Source organism: Cryptotermes secundus, unplaced genomic scaffold (assembly GCF_002891405.2).
Source record: "Cryptotermes secundus unplaced genomic scaffold, Csec_1.0 scaffold180, whole genome shotgun sequence".
NCBI lineage: Eukaryota > Metazoa > Arthropoda > Insecta > Blattodea > Kalotermitidae > Cryptotermes > Cryptotermes secundus.
Genome location: NW_019718619.1, coordinates 5,260,365 through 5,282,915, shown reverse-complemented (window position 1 = coordinate 5,282,915; position 22,551 = coordinate 5,260,365). Strand labels below are relative to the sequence as shown.

The window sequence follows — 22,551 nt, the reverse complement described above, 5'->3', positions numbered from 1 at the left end:
CCCTTTCAGATTTTGCTACAAAAAGATTGTTTGATAGTATTTTGTTGGCAATATTTTATGATTTTTGTAAGGTAGAAATGCTTTTTAAGCGTAAAAGCTACTCTGTTGTTGAAAAGAGTTGGGTGTTTGAGGACAATAAATTGCAGCTCCTAACAACCAGCTCGAAAGAGAATGAGGGGAAACTCGGCCTTTGCAGTGAGACAATTCTCAGTTCCTTGAAAAGGTTTTCGGATTTGGAACTCCTGCCCAAGGAATATTGAATGCTACGGAACTAATAGGCTTTGATTACAACATGTATAAGTGCATAAGTATGTTAATGAGTGTCTGGCATCCTCTCTAAGTAACAATAATTTTCTTGTGCCGTAACAAGGTCTGATATTCGGCGCTTAATTTCATTAAATTCCAGATGTAAATAAATTATAATTTTTCACAATGTGAAGTACCCAAGACAATGGTTATGAAGAGTACGGTTTTCAGGCTTGTAACACTAAGTAGTAGTTCAGAGAGAACCGGACTTGTCGGAATAATATGTCTCCATCTTCAGAGTGAAAGAATAAGCCAAGTACAGACCACGCAGAAGCAGGCGACAAGTTGAGCCGACTTCAGCTGTTTCTTAACTTAATTTGCCTTCCAACCATGAAGATGGAGGTCATATGTTCCTCTGAAACATCCTACTCTCTCCGAAGTGTACAGCGATGCAACTCAGTAGACCGTATTCATCAAATTACTACTACTATTTTATCGAAATAATTCGGAGAATTTTATAAAATTATTAAAGACTAAAATCTTATAACAGCTTTTATAGTAATTACTTCTTACTCCTTTCAACTTGGACACGGACGTTTCGTCGGTGTCTTGATGCTCCTGGACGATTGGTAAACGACGCCATCGCACGGAAGAACACAGTGTGGCCTCCTGTTACGTATACTGAAGGTATACCGGAAAAGAATACACTCAGGATACATTCAGTATACGTACAGGGGGTTCTACATTAATCGCCGTGACCCCCACCGCCACGTCGCATCAGGAACTCCGAGGACTTCACATCAACAGTCGCTGGTTAACAGGAGACAGCAGTGATTTTATGCATGTGGTCATGTGAGCGGTAGTCAGAGAAAACGTAGGCCTACTGCTAATAAGAGAAATGCTTAACATGCTATTTTAGTGAAGAAATATATGTGTACAGAATATGTCGCTATTAAACAACCATACTAACATTACTATTAAAGTAAGTTCTAACAGTGTGATCACAAATATGTATGAATCCTCCAAGATCACTTCATTTTCACAGCTCTGTGGGATAGGTTACCAGCACCAGTAACAGGTACACGAACATATTAAATATTTCATGTACAGTGATATTTTTTCAGAAATATTTAACTGAATTCCCATATTTCGTGCTCTTAAGAAATATACACCTTTAGTTGATTGAATGTTACAGAAAACATTTCTACATACACATCTTCCATGCAACGTAGGAATGCGCGGTTTGGGCAATTATGATATTTATATTTAAGATTTTCTGATACACGCTCTGGGGTGTATTTCGACACTTGAATTATTTACGAGTAAAAACTAGCATTTTCTACAGTAATATTATTTTTGATTTAATGAATTGAATTATGTCTTTTTCTCTAGCTAGTTAGTAGAAAAGCCAGACTGTTTAAAGCATAAACACTGACACTTTAATCTCAGTAGTGTTATTATGTATCTTTTTGTATCAAGAGTTAAGTGGTAAAAAATAAATCAAATAATTGTCATTAATATCCTTCATTTTTTCATGTTGCCCATTAACGCAAAAATAAATAAATTCATTTTGTATACTCATTACATTATGCTGTGATGCACTGTATTTTTCTATGATGTACTAAATACTACACTGTGCTGTGCTATACTGTATTGTATTCTATAGGTCACTCTATCTTTATGTAGTCTATTATGATATACAGCACATTATCATAGGCCTACTATGCTACCATACATAAACTACTAGTGGCCTACACTACATTATATGTATATGGGTTGTATATATATATATATTTTGTATGTCATAATTTCATACATGTGTTGTATGTATTTACGTTTATGAGGTCTCAGATTTTTATTGATTGACCTTCTTACATAAATTAATATTATTTTTCCTCCTTAGCAGTATCACCATTTGTACCTGCTGGAATAACTACTTACATGTATGATAAAAAGGACTGTTAACACATGGAGTGAATGTTGAGGATGAATGATGCAATATACAGATAAGTTTATAATCAAAAGTAGACTTATTTTTTTTTTTTTGTAAATATTGGGTGTAACGCCATTTTGTCCGTTACGCATATCGACCAGAATTTGTGTTTGTTTTTAGGAGTCATATTACCAATAGTTGTTCTTCAAATCATAATAAAATTTTTAAACAACTACCATAATTTCCATATGTGAAATGACCGCTCTTGTGTTGTGTTGTAAACTAATGTGGAAGTTGGTTAACCGTCACTGACACAATGTCGGGTTAATATATTAGTTCGGCGTCAGTTACAGGATATTTTTAGTCAAAGTTTGTTAAATTTGATCCGTAACATCATGCGGAAATTATTAAATTAAATTTATTCACAGCTAAAACCATTTCCTAGTAATTTAGAAGATTCTTAGCTCTGCGTCTATTGTCTTATTGATTTCCGTTATTCACTTCTGAATAATATGTATACCTGTCAATGCAGGTTTAAGAATTATTCTTGTTCAATTCACTTTTGCATGTGTATATTATCGTATTCACACTAGGAGCGTTGTTGAATCATAAAGGCATTAGAAACAGCTTCCAGAAACCAAGAGAAAGAACTTCTTTGTCTGGAACTACGTATTTTTGTTATTCATATTGAAGTCATGAAAGAAAAGTTTTTCTCAGTACCTTTACAGTAACTCTCCTGTAAATATATTGGAACTGAGCCTTTAAATCAACTAAATCTGCATGTTACTAAAGCTAGACAGGTGAACTTATATGGCACATACATATTTCAGTTTGCTAAATACTACGTAACATATGTAATTTCTATTAACATTCCTCATAACCAGTTTTGTGCAAAGTAAACGCAGTGGCCTGAAGTGTTATGATACATTTAATTCCACCTCGAACTGGGCCTATATTAAAATTTTGAAGGTGCTGCGGTTAATTCGGATATACTTAGTATTTAGTAAATTGCCAAACTTGTTTTGAATATTCATGAGTTAATTACCCTACAGTTTAGAGATAACTCTTAGAAATATTGTAAAAATTACTTATTGGAGCGATGGAATTAATATTACATTTTAAAATTCCTTGTCTTGTTCACTGATACAGAAGAAAAACTAACATTTCAAACTTTCTTTGTTTCTATAGTTTCTTCTTAAACTAATTCACAGTACACAGATTAGAATCATAACCAGTCAGGCTACAGACACTAATTGGGCTGTCTGTGTAATAGTCTCTTTGACGTTTTTATAGAACCTTCAAAGCGATCTCAGAGTTTGCTATGTGACTGTGGTATGGAATAAATAATAGGATACTAATGTAATGAATATGTACTGGCAGACAGATTTATGAGCTGATATTTTGAGGAGATATAGTCCTATATGTAGCTTCAGCATGACTATGACAAATATGTCTATATAGTGAACAATGTCCCGTTTTAATTAGATAAGAATGCTATTAATTAAGACTGGTTTATGGCGTATGATGCCGTAATGTTGTCGAACTCGACGATTTGGCCTCTTTAATTAACATCCTCGGTGTTTCTCCTCACAGCTATATATCTGAAAAAGAAAACATACGAAATGAATATATACAGATATACAGACACTGTAGTGTCACACATAAATCTAGGCTATCATCTACCATGGCTAGTGATTATCTTACTCCTTTGGAAATATGAAAATAGGAAGAATTCAAGGGATTTCAGCTGTCTTCCATAGGCATTTGTATGAAGTGTTTTCAGTTATTCATATCATCCAGTAAGGATTATGAAACTTCAGAATTTGATTACTTGCACAAAAGAAACATGTTAGAATTGAAAGAGAAAATTCTTTGCGTCAAGACTGAATGTGTCGTTCCAAATAAATCTCCTTTCTCGAAATTTTATCTGCGTAAATAGGGTGCGCAATAAAACTTCAGACCTCGTTGTAAAAAAAAAAATTAATTATCTGAATGGTTATCTTGTAAGTTACTGCGGTAGCGTAGTTGGTTGAGGGGCTATGCTACAAGCCGGAAGGTCAAGGGTTTAATTCCCGATGAGGTCATTGGATTTTTTCTCAATTGACCTAATCCTTCCAGCCGCACTATGGCCATGGGCTCGACTCAGCCTCTAACAGAAATGAGTACCAGGAATTAATTAAATAATTTTCCTGGGGAGTAAAGGGCGGCCGGCGCGTAAGGTGACAACCTTACCGCCATTTATGAGACGATTGTCTACAAAATGTGGGACCCTCAACGTCTCATAACCCTATGGGCCTTCATGGCCTGGTACAGGGATAACTTTATTTTTTTTACTTTTATTTACTTTTTATCTAGTAAATTATTTAAATGACTCAGTTTGAATTCTTAATTTGAATGTTGCCGACATTTTTAATACTTTTGGTAGAAATCTCAGTTTCTATATTGTATAAGGATTCTGCAGAATTAAGATTATGCCAACATAAATGATTATGTTAAGTGTACTGGAACGTATATAGGTAACTTATTTCGCATTAAATATGCAACATAAACCCCTATGAGTAACGGTCCATAGAAACCGCTTTCTGTTGCTTCAAGCCGTTTGCGGTTACTCCTCCCCGTTGGCCTTTCTGTGTCCTAAGTTATTCGTAAGTTTACCCACAGGAGATCATAGTAACACGGATTTAACATATTTCACAGTGGATGAGCATTTGGGGAAATCAAACCATTTTATTTAAATGCCTGAAGTTCCTGAATTTTACTCCCTAACTGAAGTTCCAAAGATTGTTTATACAGTTGTTATCAGACACCCGCCACTCGTGATTACAGAATGCTGACTCTATTTCTTCTGCTGCTAACGATGCTTCAGTAAGGTCAGGGTAAACGTATTTTGCACGGAGCCAATTCAATCTGGCACAAACACTGTAAGTTAAAAAGTTACAACATAGAGTAAATTAAACTGTAGCGTCTGACGTTATCTGTCGCATCTTGAAGAGCTGGCAGTCGTTACACATAGCTACTAACATGTAACCTGAATTCCTGAATGTTCCAAAGAAAGTCGCCCTGTGTACGAGTAGTACGACCATATGAACATTCACCTTTTTAATATTAGAAACAATTTCGGAAATAGCTTGATTCTATTCAGGCGTGAGGGAATACAACCGTCGGGTCTGATAAGCAATATCCAGAGCAGTGTTTGAACTTACTTCATTCAAACCGACCCTTCGGAGTAGGTTTCCTCAAGAATAAAAGGAAATCGATATCCGAAACTTCGTATTTTCACCACGACGATTTGTATTTTTTGTATTGCTAGTGGGGTGGGACTAAGTCACTTGTACTGCGTCCACTTCTGGCCTATTGTCCCAGCCCCAGATGATAGGTGAGGGTGATTGCGGAGCAATTGTGGAATGAAGATTGGCAGGGGAAACCGAAGTACTCGGAGAAAACCAGCCCCAGCGTCACTTTGTCCACCACAAATCTCACTTGACCAGAGCCGAGATCGAACCCTGGCCGCCGCGGTGGGAAGCCAGCGACTAACCGCTTGAGCTACGGTGCTGCCCTCGACTATCTGTAATTCCCAAGAATTGTTGTCTTTTTAGTGCATTTATTGACCTTGAAGATGGCACCTTTTTACAACATTTCGTTGTCCATGTTCCGTATTGGCCGTTATCTGGTACCAACCCCGATCCTTGGTCCGTGGGTCTATTGTACCAAAATCTAAATATATGCATGAACATTTACTGACACTGCTCATTTCGACGCTGAGGATGTGTGTAATATGTACTTCCGAAACGTCGGTACCCCTGCGCTCATCCACATGACACAAGAACCCAAGATCACAATTAACATCAATGTTTGAAATGGTTAAAAGTTCAAAACAAAATATTTCTTCACGTCACAACAAATTGGTTACAACTGTTCCGCCTTCTTCACGATGCTCTAGGTGTATCCGTTACAAATACAAAGATATAGAACATGTTTCTGAGGTAATCATGAAGTGAAAAGCCTAATGAGAAGCTTCAGAGTTTACGTTCTTCGCCGAATATTACTATGGTATTTACGAGTAGATCAAGGGTTTCAGATGAGAAGGTCCATGTAGCACACGCAGAAAGGCGAAAAAATGCGTACCGAACTTCATTTTAAAGTCAGAAGAGGAGGAATAACTTGAAAGATCTAGACGCAGAGTGAGAATAATATTAAAATTGATCTGAAATATACAGGCTGTGGGGCGTGTAGGCACACATCTTGTGTCCTAGAGTAGAGACTACTTGTGGGTCCTTATGGACATGATAACTAAGCTATGAGTTAAATACGTATGCAGCGGGGAATTTCTTGACGAGCTTAAAGACTGTTAGTATCTGAAGAACTCTTCTTCCTGCAGTAAGTTAATGCAGTGACTGTCAGATAATTGAAGCTATTATAACATAGATAAAAAAAAGGTAAAGCAATCTCTGTAACAGGCCGTGAAGGGCCATAGGGCTGTGAAACGTCGAGGCTCCCACATTTTCTAGACAATCTGCTCACAGATGGCAGTGAAGTTGTCAGCCTTACGCGCCGCCGCCCTTTACCCCCCCAGGTAAATTCCTGGTACTCATTCCTGTTTTGAGGCTGTGTGGACCCCAGGAGCATAGTGCGGCTGGAATGATTAGGTCAATTGAAAAATCCAATGATATTATAGGGAATGGAAGCCACGACCTTCCGGTTTGTAATATAGTGCCTCAACCAACTACACTACTGAGGGGTTCTTTTTAAAATAGGTATAATAAATGAAAAGTAATATGGAAAAAAATGGGAAATATTCTATCAAAAATTTAACCTACTGTTCTCAGCAAACGTTATTTTGGACACTGGTCACAATTTAACCTCATGTAGTTTCATAATGGGCTCCTAAAGGCGGTGTTTCTCCATTATAATATTCCTACTACAGCTTTTGCTGTATTTCTGAAACGACACCAAGGGTCCTAGGCTGTGTGTAGCTGCATGTAGTTGAGTGGGGTCCATGAGTCTTACCACGGAAAAACAGAAAAGTAAAGGAGCTTGTTAAGCCATTTCGGCATAAGAAGAATATCACATTTGAGGTGGTATACTCAGGCCGAATTTATATACTAGGGCAGTAAAAAGCCGGAAGGGAAGAGACCATTAGGAAGACTTAGACTTATGTGGATTACGTTAAAATGGATCGTAGAGAAATTAGATGGAATGGCATGGCCTGGATTAATCTGGCTCACTATATGAACCCGTGCAGTATTTTTCCGAACAGGGTAAAAATGCTTCATGTTCCATAAAATGTTCTGAAATTCTTCAGTAGCTGAGCGACTGGTGGCTTCATAAGGAATAATCTCCCTGAAGTTACTTTGCTGGAAGTTAAGTAGCTCGGCAATAAATTTAAAAAATATATATATATATGCGTATATCTAAATTTTTCACCTGTACTGCCCACGCTGCACGCCAAGTATGTTCCGAAGCACACACTTCGGGAAAAACCGCCTTCGGTGCCTTTATTTCATTAACTGCAAAATACCTTTTTTATGGTGTACTATGGTAGAATGAAAGAAGAAACAAGTACAGAATTTTTCTGGAAATGGCCGAGAAAAGTATTTTAGAGTAAGATGGCGGTTTTGAGGGACTTCAGGGACCTGGGCAAAACTTTCTCGCGGATTCCCCTCGTCTTTCCACTCCTGTGACTGGTTTATTCGTTCTACAGCGTCAGGAAAGAGGCGCCGGCAGGCAGGGATGAATAGTGGGGGAATAGTCCCCATCTTCCTGACAACTCTTACCCCATCGCCCGTGAGAATTCTTTGCCTGGCTCAGCTATAGGTTTTATTGTGTGGACTCGACTTGAGCTCACTGAAAACAGGCTCTAAATACAAGTATTTATTGTAGCAACATTGAATCTTTCAGGTTGATACTAGAATGTAAGTTACAGAATTGTGTAGCCAATCAGGTTAACTAAAGTAGAATATCAGTACACCCCACTAAGTACCTTGGCTTTAATGTGACAACATAAATTTCTTCTTAAATCTTTGGCACTGGGTGAAAATGAAAGGTAAGGGTCACGCCCCGGCCGCTTTATCCCCGGGGAAATATCTTCCGGTATCCATAGGATAGGAGACTGAATGGGCCCCAGAACCGCCCCGGAAGACGTGGAGAAGAGAATAATCTCCATCTTCGTCGGAAATCGAACTTCGATTCTTCCGTCGTCCAGTCAGTATCCTAGTTACTTACTGAGATCCTAGACACATGGTTAACTAGTCAATTAACAGAAATTTAGGAGTCTGACTGTCTGGTCTGTTTATGTAATTGAAATATGTATGTTTGGTTTATGAATTTATTCTGTTTTTCATTTTAGGAATACATTTCATTCTTATTATGAAAATGTTTAGCCAGAGCTGTAAGTTAAAGCAGTAAGTTAATGGGCTGCCTAATAACTCAAGTGGATAGGTGTTGGCTTCTTACTGCGGAGCTTCGAGTTCAAACCTGGATGACTTTATGTGAGATTCGTGCCGGACAAATTTGCACAACAGCAGACTTTTCTCGAGTTCCTTATTTTCTTTTCCTGATCACTATAAATTCACGATTGCTCCATATTCATCCATTAGCCATCCTTGAGGTTTGTGATAGCCATAAAACTATCATTTTCTTGGTATAAGTTCTGGGTTTCAGTTATGACAGGGCGCTCGGTTGGTTACGGAATCCGTTAAGTTAGAAATAAGGATGTGAGGGTGTGCGTTCATCTGATTCAGGATATGTGGGTAAATTGTGGGCTCTTATGACAACGGTAGTGAACCTTCGGGTTCCATACTATTGAGTTAGTGAACCGCAGTTAGATTCTCAAAAATTACTCTGCTTCATGAGGCTTGTTTGTTTGTTAGTTTCATGTTAGTTTCACTATGTTTTTTTATTACGTTGAGGTAAGTGCTAATGAAGAAGGCACAATCCTAAACACAATTAAATGAATCTAATTTTTACCAGTTGTATTTGTAAATACGTTTGTCGCATAACTTTATATACACTGCCATTTAATTGCATTTCATATCTGTACAAATGTGACTTAAAACATAATGTAGGCTTTTGTTGATTTGGCTTACTTTAAATGGGATTTTATAGAGAATTCGGTTGGTATCCTCACTAGTTGAAGACTTTTAGGGCGGAGGCATATATTTAACTCCCGGTAGTGTCATTGGTTAGCGTTGTAAAGACAAGAATAAAAGAAAAAGACCCAAAGTTGGACGGTTAGAGAGTGTGAGGCACTGCACGTATGTTTCTTTATGTTGAAACGGATGGTGAGAAGAATAGGATGGGTGGCTATTCAACTAGCAGCGGCCATGTTGGGAGATGTACGTTTGGCTGCCGTACTCACAAGGGGCCTTTAAATTCATCTGTTTTCCATCCTCCCTTTCTGTCCCTCACCCTATTGTGTTACAGTCTAAAGAAGGGTGAGTGTGATTCAAGGTTTTCCCCTTGGGGATGCTCTAGAAAGGACGGTGGTACGAGGGTTGCCTATTGAGAAAAGTGATTTACTGAGCCTGAGGTCTCGTGCACGGTTAAGAGAGATAGGATGCAACGTATAGGAATCGGGAACACTCCTTGCAATGTTTTCTATTGTTTATTGTCGCCGTAGGATTCTCTATGGGATTTTCTGAAACCAGTTCAGTCGACTGGCAGCCGAAAGAAGGGAAGTCCGTGTTACATAATAAAGGAACCAGATGCAGTGCAGCAACGGAACTATGAGCAAAAAAATTGTCGCTTATTTCAAATATTCTAAACCATACTGCATTACTCGTGGGGAATTACAATATTTACATAGATATACAAGTTATGAGTAATATAATTTCCAGAAATAAATTTATATATATATATATATATGTTGACACTAAATTCGCCGACAAGCGGCGGTCTCTCGGTCGGTATATTTCGCTTGCGGACTAAAACCACGGAGTTGGTTTTGTATATATATATATTGGAAACAGCTGGAAGAATATTGACTTCAGTTGGGTGCGCTAACAAACATTTTTATAGAGTTGCTTGATTTCAATCGAAAATATATTTAATAACAGGACATATGGGAGATTTTTAAATGAACATCCTTTTTTCTTTTTAAGTTTAGCCCTCTCAAGCATTTCATATGATTTTATCTTGGAAAACACTATTTGTAAGGGGCGCGCGATAACGTAGTTGGTTGAGGTATTATGCTACGAGCCGGAAGGTCGCTGGTTCGAGTCCCGATGAGGTGAATTTTTCCAATTCATCTAATCCTTCCAGACTAATTCTGGCCCTGGGGTGGACACTGCGTCTAACAAAAATGTATAGCAGGAATATTCTTGTGGGGTAAAGGGCGGCCGGCGCGTAAGGCTGACAACCTTACCGCCATCTGTGAGCAGATTGTCTAGATAATGTGGCGCCCTGAACGTCTCACGACCTTCTTAACATGATTTGTAAAGTGTACATTTACACCCCTTCAATGTTAAAGACAAAATGAAGTTAAAAAATACCTTCAGTTTCTGTAGATAATATTCATTTTATTCCTGTCAGAACCACCACCACTTCCAGGAGGTGGATTTTGCTGTCTAGGAAATACTTCGGCATATATGTATCATTTTCAGGTTGGATTCTTGTTACAATTATTGTGATAGACAGCAAAACCCACCTTCTGGGAGTAGTGTTGTGTCAAAAAGGAATGAAAAAAAATATATATATAGTGCTTACGTAACAGGATGCAACAGAATATGAGAGACCTTCCTTTTCTGCTCTGAAAAATTTCTTGTAAGAAAAATGAAAGAAAATCTCCTGCCACCTCTTGGCAGTACAAGCAACAACTTAAGTTTTCTTCAATATTAACAATACGGGAACAAAAATGACATTTCCTTCCACAAGTAAATGAAACAGGAGAATGTTATGTATTTGTGAACAACAAAATATGAGATATCATATTTACATGTCAACGAATATTAAGGCTATTGTCTTCGGAGATGTGACGCCGAATATTGGAGCAGTATTATCCTAAAAGTGTTAACAATCTACCAGATTACACGACGTCACTTCACAGAAAACTATATCTTATTGCCAAAGATAATATTTTAATTGCTTCATGCCTTTTCACATTCACCTTTAATTCATGCATACATGCATAATCATATTAGAAACATGTGCATAAGTAACTTTGAATTTCATCATTAGTTTGCTTTCATAGTTATGTGGAAAGTTACAAACGTGAATTCACATTTTGCACAATTTTAAATTACATGAATCATTTTCTTATTACAAGACAACTGGAATTAAAAATTCGCTGTAGCCGGAATAAGCCAATAGCTCAACTGGTCACCTTGTTGGCTTTGAATTTAAGAAGCCCAGCATGCAATTCATGTTACTTATGTTGCGTTTCCAGTGACCGAACAAGATTTTTCCAGTTATCGGAAAGGGCAAAGTCGCTAGAGCGGAAAAATTCCAATGAATGGCCCTCGTATAACGCGTGCATATTTCATGTCTTGTGATATTTATTTTGTTTTACAAGATCAAATTTAACTATCGAATAAATTAAACATGTTCCACTTACCGAGGTTACAGATGAACCGGAAGGTTAGCAGCCTCAATCGATCTACTAGAACTGAACAGATACATTGGCAGAAGTATTCCTGCAAAGAAATATGCAGAAGTGTAATAAAGGACCACAAACCAATAACAGGGTTGATAAATTTCTTATAGAAACACGAAGAGGTGTTCATTTTCGAAAACGAAAGATGTGTTTTGCAGCGTTTCTAGAAGAAAAGCATAGTTTAACTTCATATCATAAGGACGTTAATTGATTCCATAACTGACTCTGTCATAGGAAAATGCAGCAGTATGTGAATTGCAAATGATAATTATTTATTTGGTTTGTTGAAGAAAGATTTTAATTCGCAAAAACGAATCAGGTATGAAAACACAAGCTCATAAATTTAAAAAATATGTTTATTTCTTAATGAGATATTGCCTTTTTAAATAACTTTCTTCTCACATCCGGCTGCTGCTGCATACACTGTTAAATAACTGTTAGTTAAATACATTCAAAACCGAAAGAAAATTATCTCTAAACCAAGATGTCATCTTGGAAATTAAGTTTATGTTAAGTTACTTGATATGCATAAGCCTATACCTGTGAAGGTGAATGTGCGTTGATATCAATCAGAATTAGTGATTTATATTTCTAAAAAAATATTATTTTCTCAGCTGGAATCATACTAAATATGCTTGTCGCGATGCCCTGCTGTTAGACAGCACTCTGTACTCACAGCAGTCAATATTTATTAAAACAATAATGCAAAAATTACTAAGTTCATGAGCTTATCACAAAAGCATGGGTTACGTTCTGGTTATATTAATTGTACTACAGATATTATAGTAATAAGCGTAGTTTATATTATGGCAATGAAATGTTAGCACTTAAGAAAAAAAACAAATTATTATATTTGTAACATACAGAATATGAAATAAGGAAAGCAACATTTAAGGTAGGCTACCGAGAATTAGTGAATAGAAGTGATACTTAATTCTTATTATGATTTTATGCATCTGATACACAATACACGTAATATGTTGAGAGAAAGTTACTGAAATAGATATGAAGTGAAAATAACTTTTGGCATAATTCCATTCTGAATACTTCCTTAACAGTGAAATTCATCAGAATATTTCATTTTTTCAGAAGAGGTGTAAAGGAAGGCGTGCAGAGAAATATTTCAGTCTCCACTGAGAGTTTAAGAATGTAGAAACGACTACATGTAAATAAAATTTGTCTCCATTCAGTCATATAGAGGCATAATTTGCATAAATAAATTAACCTAGAATAAACTTACCTTCACATATGTATACATTTTAATATTTCCCAAATATTTTTAAGAATACATTTAGTTTTACAGAAACATTCGATTGCATTAATACTCTTGTGTCATCTGTTTTAGTCTCTGGATCTAAACGTTACCTGTAACAACACAGGCAGTTAGCATGCAGCCGGAAAATGCATGAACAATAGACTTACCTTTAGTTGTGTGGTTTTACTGCCGTGATTTCCTATGGAGAGGAGAAACAATAGCAAATATAGATTTCTTTTCATTTAAGTAGTGTTCAGTCATCTAAGCCTCGGCTGAGAACAAAGAGACAGATAGAGAGAAAGAAGGAAGGCTGCAGGAACAGGGATGTAAAGAAACAAAGAAACTAAAACAAGGATAGAAAGAAAGCATTGCGTGGGTTCTGAAAATAAGTACTCTCTGCTAGTTGGCTTGACTTCTGGTATGATGGCGTCTCGTCTGAATTCGCTCTAGCTTCGGTGCTTCTGAAACATCGACGGCGGGTTGCGGCGACGGGCGGGGTTTTGTTGGCGGCGTCGTGGTGGAGTAACGTCGCGACGCTCAGACATGCGAGGAGTGACCCACAGTATGTGCTTTTCCTACAGAAGCTTCCTGGCAACTTGCTACCATAACCACTACTACGACGACGTCGACAACGACGCCGACGCCACCGATGCCAATAGCTGCGGGGAGAGGCGGGTGTAAAGAACAGAGGGAGGGAATGTCATGGTGGATATACCTGTCTCCTTCACACTTAAGTGAAACATGAAATCTGTCTCTTTCACTCGCCATGAACACTATCTTGCCTGGGCTCACAGAGTTGAATATAGCAGTAAACTGTGAGGGAGATACTGCACAGCGGGTCTGAGGGTAGAGGGGGGAGTTTACTCTGAACATAGAAAGGGAGGGGCTACAGATAAAATGTGGGAGCTCTGGGGGCTGGGCTTCTATGTCGATGTGCATACTAGTTTATGATATTTTTTGAGAGAAAGAGAGAGAAGAGAATTTGACTTAGAATGTGGGGAAAAAAGAGATAAGATTGTAAGACCGAATATGTAACAGCATGAAAAGAGTGAGACGAAGAACTATTGTGAACTGACGTTTATCTCAGTACAAGAAGTGAACGCTATTCAGTGCTGTTGGATAAGAATGAAGCTAGAAGGAAGAGATAGAGGAGGTGGATACAGCAAAGAAAGAAAAGAGGGAAGGAAATTAATATTTTGGGCGTCAAGGAACAAGCGCTCCAAGTGGAAAAATCCGGCAACTTTCAAATGTTACACAGATACCCAAATATATCTGTAAGTGGCCTCAAACTTTAAACCATGAGTTCATAGTCACATGTTGATGCTTCAGTTCCGCGGCGATATTTGTATCATTAGCATAATTTGCTTCCGATTTAAAAAAATGCAATTTTAAAAACAACTTGATAAGAAGGGTACGAACTTCTGTGTTGTATTGACGTAAGGTTTGATAGAAATTCACGGATATTTCGGAGCAGGTATGATCTCCATTTTCGAAGACTACGCCAAGCAAAAAGCGATAAAATGGCCACCCAATTATTGTACACTATTACGCAGTGGCAGTCATACGTCTGTCTTATGGCTCTACAGCCCTTGTGGAATTTGGCCGCTTTTTCAGTTTCTTGATCTAAACACAGTCGATAGGACTCCTTGGACGGGGGATCAGTCCGTCTCAAGGCCGTTACACCCAAACACAGAACTCCGTGTATAGAGTGGGATTCGAGCCCACGATGCAGTGTTCGAGCTGGCGAAAACGGTGCGTACCTCTCAGACCAAAAGGGCACTGTAATCGGCAAAAGAATACCAACATCACGTAGTGTTCTCAAGCGGTCACTCATCCAAGTACTAACAACGCTCAGTGTTGCTTAACGTTAGTAATCGGATAAGCACCGGTGTTTTCAACATGCTATGCCCGTTGCCGGAATACGTTAACAAAATATGTTAAATTGTTACATTGTCCACAAAATAATTTCTTGATTCAATGCATTATTATTAATAATTATTACCAAGCAATATATTTTGGGTTCAGATTAGACAGAAGGCAGAAATTTTGAAATTAGGAACGACCTTTGCAGATTTAATCAATAATGATTAAGTGGACTACAAAATTTCGTTTCAAACTTTGTTATAAAGGAATAAAAAGGCAAGATCACGGTGACACTTGAGTTTGTAAGCGGCTGTGAATTTTCAGCGCCTGCGCAAATTAGCCCCGCAAGAAAACTCAGGCCGTAGACTTTTAGCGCTTGGGCCAGTAAGACTCCTCGACACACACGTATACACACAGATTTTTACTACTTCCAATCCTACTGTTTTCTTGTTATAATGCCACATATTTTTTGCATCAGAAAATTACCATATATATTTAAAATGTATTCATAATTTTTTCGATAAAGTGTCACAGTTATCGGAAACAACTCTGAAACAATAGTACACATCTTGAAGAAACCGTTAAGGAACACTCAGATTAATATAGGATACTTACAGGAAACAGATTAAGAAGTTATTTGAAGAACTCGCCAAAGATCCGCTGCTATTCATGGTCGAAAACAAATCCACACGCACACACAAGAACAGAATGGCATAGGCACCTTCCTTGAAATTTCGACATGTGGAGTTTCCAAATAATATATGTCGCTTACAATTTGCCTGTTAAAGGCTACCAACAGCGTGTGCCTTCCAGATCAGAATCTCAGAGAGTGTAGAGCGAAAGTGGCACCCTGCACCCCACTCTGTGACCCCACTGTCGCACTGTCTCATCTGCGTAACAGTCGGCATGGCACTGAAACCCATGTGCAAGGAAACAGGGGGAAGATCTGAAGTAAAAAATGAAAACGTAGGGGAAGATCTGAAATACAATTCTCAGCAAAGGTTTTCCGTGCTAGAGTTGGAAGCCTGGAAAATAAAATGGGAACAGAACAGACGTAAGTTGCAGCCTGTCCATTTGTTTATCCATCCTATTCTCTGTTGGGAGAGACAGTTTGAATAGGAGTTTCTAGGTACAGGTTGGAGAAGGATGGAAGAAAGGGAACGTGGATTGACGTAAGGGAAGTAAGAAGAAAAGAGAAAGGAACAAGGAAATATTTTATATAACATTTCCCCAAATAAGTCCCTTCTTTGCACCACCCTCAAAATATGGACCTCGTTTTCTGCCTTAACCACAATGCTTTGAGAGAAAAAGGTCTCTTCTCTTCCCCCCTCCCAACGTTTGCAGATTTCCGTCTTGGACAGTCTTGTCATTCTAAAAAACAGATGCCGTGCTATAATACAGATGGTTTGTCACCGGCTTCCCACTGCGGCGGACCGCTTTCGACCTTAGGACAGATTACGTAAGATATATGGGAAACGAAATGGCTGTGGGACAGGTTTTCTCCGAGTACTTCTGTTTCCCTTGCCAATTCTCATTCCACTAACTGTTCCATATTCACTACTGACACTGTGAAGTCCCAATACTAAGACTTTATAGAATTAAAACCAGAAATTTAAGCAGAGGAGTCAAATTTATCTAAGAAACTACAGTTCTTTTAAATCAGTGTGTTCCAATTGTAATCGTTGCGCAGCGATGGACGTAATATAACACGTTGCAATAATTTTACTTCACACTTAATGGTATTAATAATTTAATATTTATATATCCCATTCAACAATTTTTATGGACAATGTTGTGAAAGGGGAGCACATTGTCTTAAAGAACTCAGTCGAGGAGTACGTGAAGATATCTGTTACAAGCGTATACAAATCCTTTATTCTTAATAAATATTGTTTCGTGAATTAATTAATTAATTTATTTATTTTTATTGATTTCTACAAATGCTATTTTTATCCCTAGCTGCTCAATGTCGAAAGGTAGAATTACTGAACAGTACAGGGTCTGGAGAGAAACGATAGTGCCCTCATTTGAAATACTCCCCGGACATTTGCCTGGAGGAACTGAGGGAAACCACGAAGACCCTCGCGTAGGATAACTAATCCCGAGATTTGAAAACGGGTGTTCAAGATACAAAGTAGGTTTGCTGCCCACTAAACCGCAACGTTTTAGCCCTGTTCTGTGAAGTCTCACTTCTCATAATCGTAACTTTGCTTTCCACATTAACACGGGTTCTTATACTTCATGAATCAAGAGGAATATTACGCTGATAATGACTGTTTCTTCTGAACAATTCATATGCGTTACATTAAACCGCATTGATTCTTAATTAAATCGTCTAGGGCGAAGAGCTGATACAAATATGAAGCAAAGTTGGCCCTTCGCCCGAGAAGTTTTTATTTCCTTTAATGGCAGTGAAAGCAATATTTCCTTCTCCTATGTTTAAATTCGTATTATCCACACTAATTTAACTTCAATGAAATTTATAGCGTTTTGAATGCTTCTAAATACCGTCATAATATGGGAATCAATAAGAAAGGAACAACAACAGCAACAGAATTTTTCAAATTTCACCTATAATTGGTTACTTTAATAATAGACTTGATAAATCTGGCCGTACCACACAGCCACCCTTCATATATTGCCAAAGTAAGTCACGCATTAGGGACAATTTTACGTCTTTTTCCGTTGTATCACGTCCATGCAGGTTTGCATTTCTAGTAAATTTAGTAATTTTACATCTTATACCCAAAAAGAGCAAATTAAAATATAATTTTACCTACCTGTTTCTAGGGATTAGACATTTAACCTTTCATCCAATTGGAACAGAGTTTAATACAGTCGTGAGGCTGTTTGAGAATAGGGTCTCGAGGGGAATTATTGACCAGGGAAAGAAGTGACATTAGACGAATAAATGGTGCAGCGGGGAATGTCAAATCCGTTTGATGATAAAATAATTTTAGAATCAATATAAACATCTGATTTGATAATGCATTCTGTTCGCGAACTGAATACCAAGAACATATTGATAATTTAGCGTATTTCTTTATTCTTTATCTTGTTTTGTCTTTGTTTCTGTGTATACATTTGATTTGTTTGCATCCGTGTTCGTTCTTACTTCATAATAGGCCTTCCTTATATTGAGTAAGTACAGAAATAAATAAATGAATTTAATAAAATATACTTAGTTTTACTGTTGCTAGTGTCCACATGTTTAACCGAACACTGCTCTCAGGAAGTGTCAGTATCTGACTGCAAGAGCGAACAGACGTTCGTTTGTTTAAATTTTCGATGACCTTTAAAGTGGTAAGGAAAATATGAGACAGTTGGTGTGATTAATTATATTACATGATCATCAATATGCTTATGAAAAGTAATGTACCAAAACTGACCCTTGAAGTAAGCTTGAAAGGACAACAGAAAGCGACGAAAACAATTCGGATAAACTCGTACATAACTCTGTATTTTACTTAAATACGACACCATAAAAATTCAGTTCAATACTTTGTATTTACATGCTAGCTTAATAGCTGCAGGAGCTATTAGAGAGTTAGCACAATCAGATAAAAGAAACGTGAAAGAAATATTACAGAGATGTAGGGCAAATACATGTCTGTATGTATGTATATGGGATACCTTACTACATGAAATGTAATAATAATAATAATAATAATGTGCTTGATGACTCCAATATTTCAACTACAACACTTTATTTCCTTTAGAACTTTCACTGTGTTTCAGGTATGAAGAAATTGTTGTGTAATAGCTAACACTTGTATTTGTAACAAACACCTTGAATAATTACATAATATATTTTTTTATTGCTTGTGGGGTGGGACTAAGTCCCTTGTACTGCGGCCACTTCTAGCCTATTGTACCAGCCCCAGATGATAGGTGAGGGTGATTGGTGGAATGAAAATTGGCAGAGGAAACCGAAGTACTCGGAGAAAACCTGCCCCAGCGCCACTTTGTCCACCACAAATCCCACTTGACAAGACCCCGGGATCGAACCCGGGCCGCCGCGGTGGGAAGCCAGCGACTAACTGCTTGAGCTATGGCGAGGCCTACATAGTACATAAACAGGTAATTGAATTCCATCAAGTGTAACTCTTTTATTAGAAGTAACTACATTTTCCCTCATATTTTTCGATCTTTATTGGCCACCATCAAAAGACCGTATAAAGAAACTGCTTGATGTATGTGGTTGCTTGAACGTAGGTTGCCACTCTAGCATCATAAAGGGACTTACGGTAGTTGTAGACATTAATAGAAAATAGTTATCATAATTAAAATAAGTTGTGTATTTCAAGAGTAATTTGTTAATTAAAAACAGGTTAAGAATTCTTGTTGAGTAGACAGAAGAAAGCCGGTCACGGTAGCCGAGCGGTGTAAGGCATGTACTGGCTTCGCTCGCTTGGAAACCGGGATCGTGGGTTCGAATCCCTCTCAGGGCATGGATGTTAAGTTTGTGTGTGTGCATGTTTCTGTGTTTGTGTACAGGTAGAGGCCTTGCGACGAGCTGATCACCCGCCCGAGGAGTCCTACCGAATGTGTAAGATCTAGAAAAACCGAAAGGAGAAGTTCATGTCGGTAGGCCTAGGCCCACTGGGGCTGTAGTGCCAAGGAAAAAAAAGACAGAAGAACATAATGATGGCATTCGCTTCTGTTGTTAGTTATGCAGAATGCCTTATCGGCTGTTGTGCTGTGGGCCGTATCTCAGTCTGTGTGATGTTGTGTGTAATACAGAGAAGTACACGGAAGTGTGTGGGGCGTTACTTACTTTCTACGTGTCGTTACTTTATCTATTCTATAGATGAAAATAGCGTTGAGTTGCATCTGGTTATTTTGGATCCTTCTACTCTTACGTACTTTAAGTCGAGTATAGTATACATATATTGTCATATTATAGATCAATGCATCAAGGAACAGAAAGAGAAATGTATTGAACAATAGCCTGAAGCCATTTAGCAGTCATTTTTTTTAAGTTCATGCCAATATTCTTCGTGTATCTGTAGAGATATCTAACTTGGAACACAATATGCTATCAATTTCACGGTCTAAGCGCCCCTTTTCTTCTGTTTCTCTGTCCTGTTTTTATAGTTATCCCTTAGCTATGCTGCAGGACACTACAAGGTGGGGATCTGGCCCCCGCCCCCGCCCCATCGTGTGTATAATGAAGTCTATTGTCTCCAGACTTCAAACCTGCGGTCCCTGCACTGATGTCACTGAGCTCTGTAGTACAGACAGGAACAAAACTTATCGCAAAGCGTACCTACACAGGGCAGCTACTTACTCATGGAGCTGAGCCCTTCTTGAGGAGCCTCTAATTCTGCAGCTACTCAAGAATTTTCCATCATTTTATGGAACCCGAAGGTTCATTACCATGTTCACAAGAGCCCTCCACTGGTCCCTATCCTGAGCCGGGTCAATCCAATCCATCACATCCTATCCTCTCTCTAAGATGAATTTTAATATTGTCCACCCACCTACGCCTTGGTCTTCCCAGTGCTCTCTTTCATTCTGAATTCCCCACCAATATCCTATATACATTTCTCGTCTCCCTCATTCGTGCTACATGCTCTGCCCACCTCATCCTCTTTGACTAGATCATTCTAATTACACGTGTAGTTGGAGAAGCGTACAAGTAATGGAGTACAGAGCAGAGCTACACAAGTATAAATTATGAAAATTTCGGGTTTTAAATTTGTGAGATCATAATAACTCTTGCAAATGTTCGTCTTGCTGAACATCTTATGAATATTTTCGAACCAGCCCACAATTTTATTTACGTAGAACAGTTTACCATAATAAATCTAAATACGTTAGTGCTCGCAAAGCATTCAGTACAAGAAGCACGAAGACTGCTCGTGGTAAGAATTGTTTACAATTCTATGAAGATTCCCCAATACAAGGAAACAATACAATTATGTTCGATTCAATACCAGTATATTTACTTGTTATTCAATGTTTATTTACTAATTCATTTATTATATATTTATTGATGATGTCAGTAGCTTAAATTATAGGCCTATACTATCGATATTTGGTTCAACAAGCCAAGCAATATTTTCGTATGCGAGCCAATGACTGCCATTAGTAAATAAATAAAGTCGCTTACAACCAAAAGCAAATGTAGAACCACATCTGATTCAATCTGCTCTAAGAAGACAAGCTAAAGGCTACATTTTGAACTGACATATCTGGAGTGATATCACCTTTTGAGGCATAAGGTATCTCGTAAATCGCTGTCATCTCTTCAGTCTTAGTATGTCCGGTTTCAAGCATGAGTTAAAGTTTATGTAAGAACTAAGGTCTTCAAAGCGGTTGTTATGAAACGTTATATCTTTGGGATATAGCGTCACATAGTTCAGTGAAAGCCAACCGACGTTTCGGAGGAACATGCTTCCATCATGAAGCTCGAAATGTAGGACAAGCAAAAAAAAACACAGCTTGGAGCAGGTAGCGAGTAGAGCTCTTCAACGCATTAGACGGAGGGATATCGCAGAAAATAGAACTCTTTATCTTCGTCGCTTCCAGCATACACGCTTCAGTGTCACTGATTTTGAAACTCTTGTTAATTTTAACAATTTAGCTCGTTTATTGTCATGGTGCATATGCGCCGCAAATTTCTTCACGAAACGTCTTTAAACACATAACAAATTTCGCTCTACTTTCAAGGAGAGCTGTCAGGAAATTCTGTTAACCTTTATTTTTACATACACCTACACTCAATGTCAACGTTTAAATAGATTAAAAATAATTTTCCTTATAAACAAACGAACTTCGTAAAATATAGCATTTCACTAGGTCGAAAACCCTGACGAAGAGAAGGGTGTGCTTGTTTTCCTTATTCTTGTTATTATTGCTCTTTATTGGTTGGATTTGAATAATGGAGGTACGGAAATTTTTTGAACCGATCACAAGCCCGGTGATACAACAGTTTTTTATTTACTTTGGCGCTACAGCCCCACTTTGGGCCTTGTCCTACCTCAATGAAACTCTTCATTTCACTTCGGTTTACTAGATCTTACACATTAGGTAGGACGCCTTGGGAGGGTGATCAGCTCGTCGCAAGGCCTCTACCTGTACACAAACACAGAAAAGCGCTCACGCACACATAAACACACACAAAAAAATACTAGACATCCATGCCCTGAGTGGGATTCGAACCCACGATCACGTCGCCCGTGCGAGCGAAGACAGTGCATACTTTAGACCGCTCGTCTAGCGTGACCGGCGTGATACAAAAGTACTAACAGTAGAATAATAATAATAATAATAATAACAATAAACTTCGGAATTTACTGAAGTACAGCAACTAAAACATTCATAATAATAATTTGTTTGTTTCTTGATGTTAACAAGCAATTTCTGTATCTTTCAGATGATCATATTGGATTTCGTGCGTTCTCATCTGTAAGGTCTGAGCCCAAAGGTAAGAAACTATGTAACATTGTTGCATTTTGATGTTCCCTCTTTGTGACCTACATACCTCGTCTGTTGCGCCTGGTCATTACTTATGAAAATACTGGACTGTTTTGTCTTTATTATGTCTGCAATATTGATAACTGCTCATTAAGTTGGTAAGCCTGTATAAGAAATCGATCCTGCAACATACGCCACAATTGAAAATTTTGGTTCTAGCCTATAGCCTATAGACCGGTATCA

The 22,551-nt window shown here is 38.0% G+C and overlaps 2 long non-coding RNA genes across 2 annotated transcripts in view; one reads left to right on the top strand and one right to left on the bottom strand.

The window, feature by feature from the left end:
* LOC111861831 overlaps positions 1-22,320 on the top strand; it is a 501,275-nt gene extending 478,955 nt beyond the window's left edge. Inside the window, exon 4 of the long non-coding RNA XR_004512771.1 lies at positions 22,268-22,320. This is a non-coding gene — a long non-coding RNA (uncharacterized LOC111861831). The remainder of the gene's footprint in view (positions 1-22,267) is intronic.
* Positions 1,402-13,611, bottom strand: LOC111861902. The gene is made up of 3 exons (XR_002842349.2): positions 13,191-13,611; positions 11,730-11,808; positions 1,402-3,780 (listed from the first exon to the last, which is right to left on the bottom strand). It is a non-coding gene; the product is annotated as an uncharacterized LOC111861902 (long non-coding RNA).
* Positions 22,321-22,551: the final 231 nt, after the last annotated feature.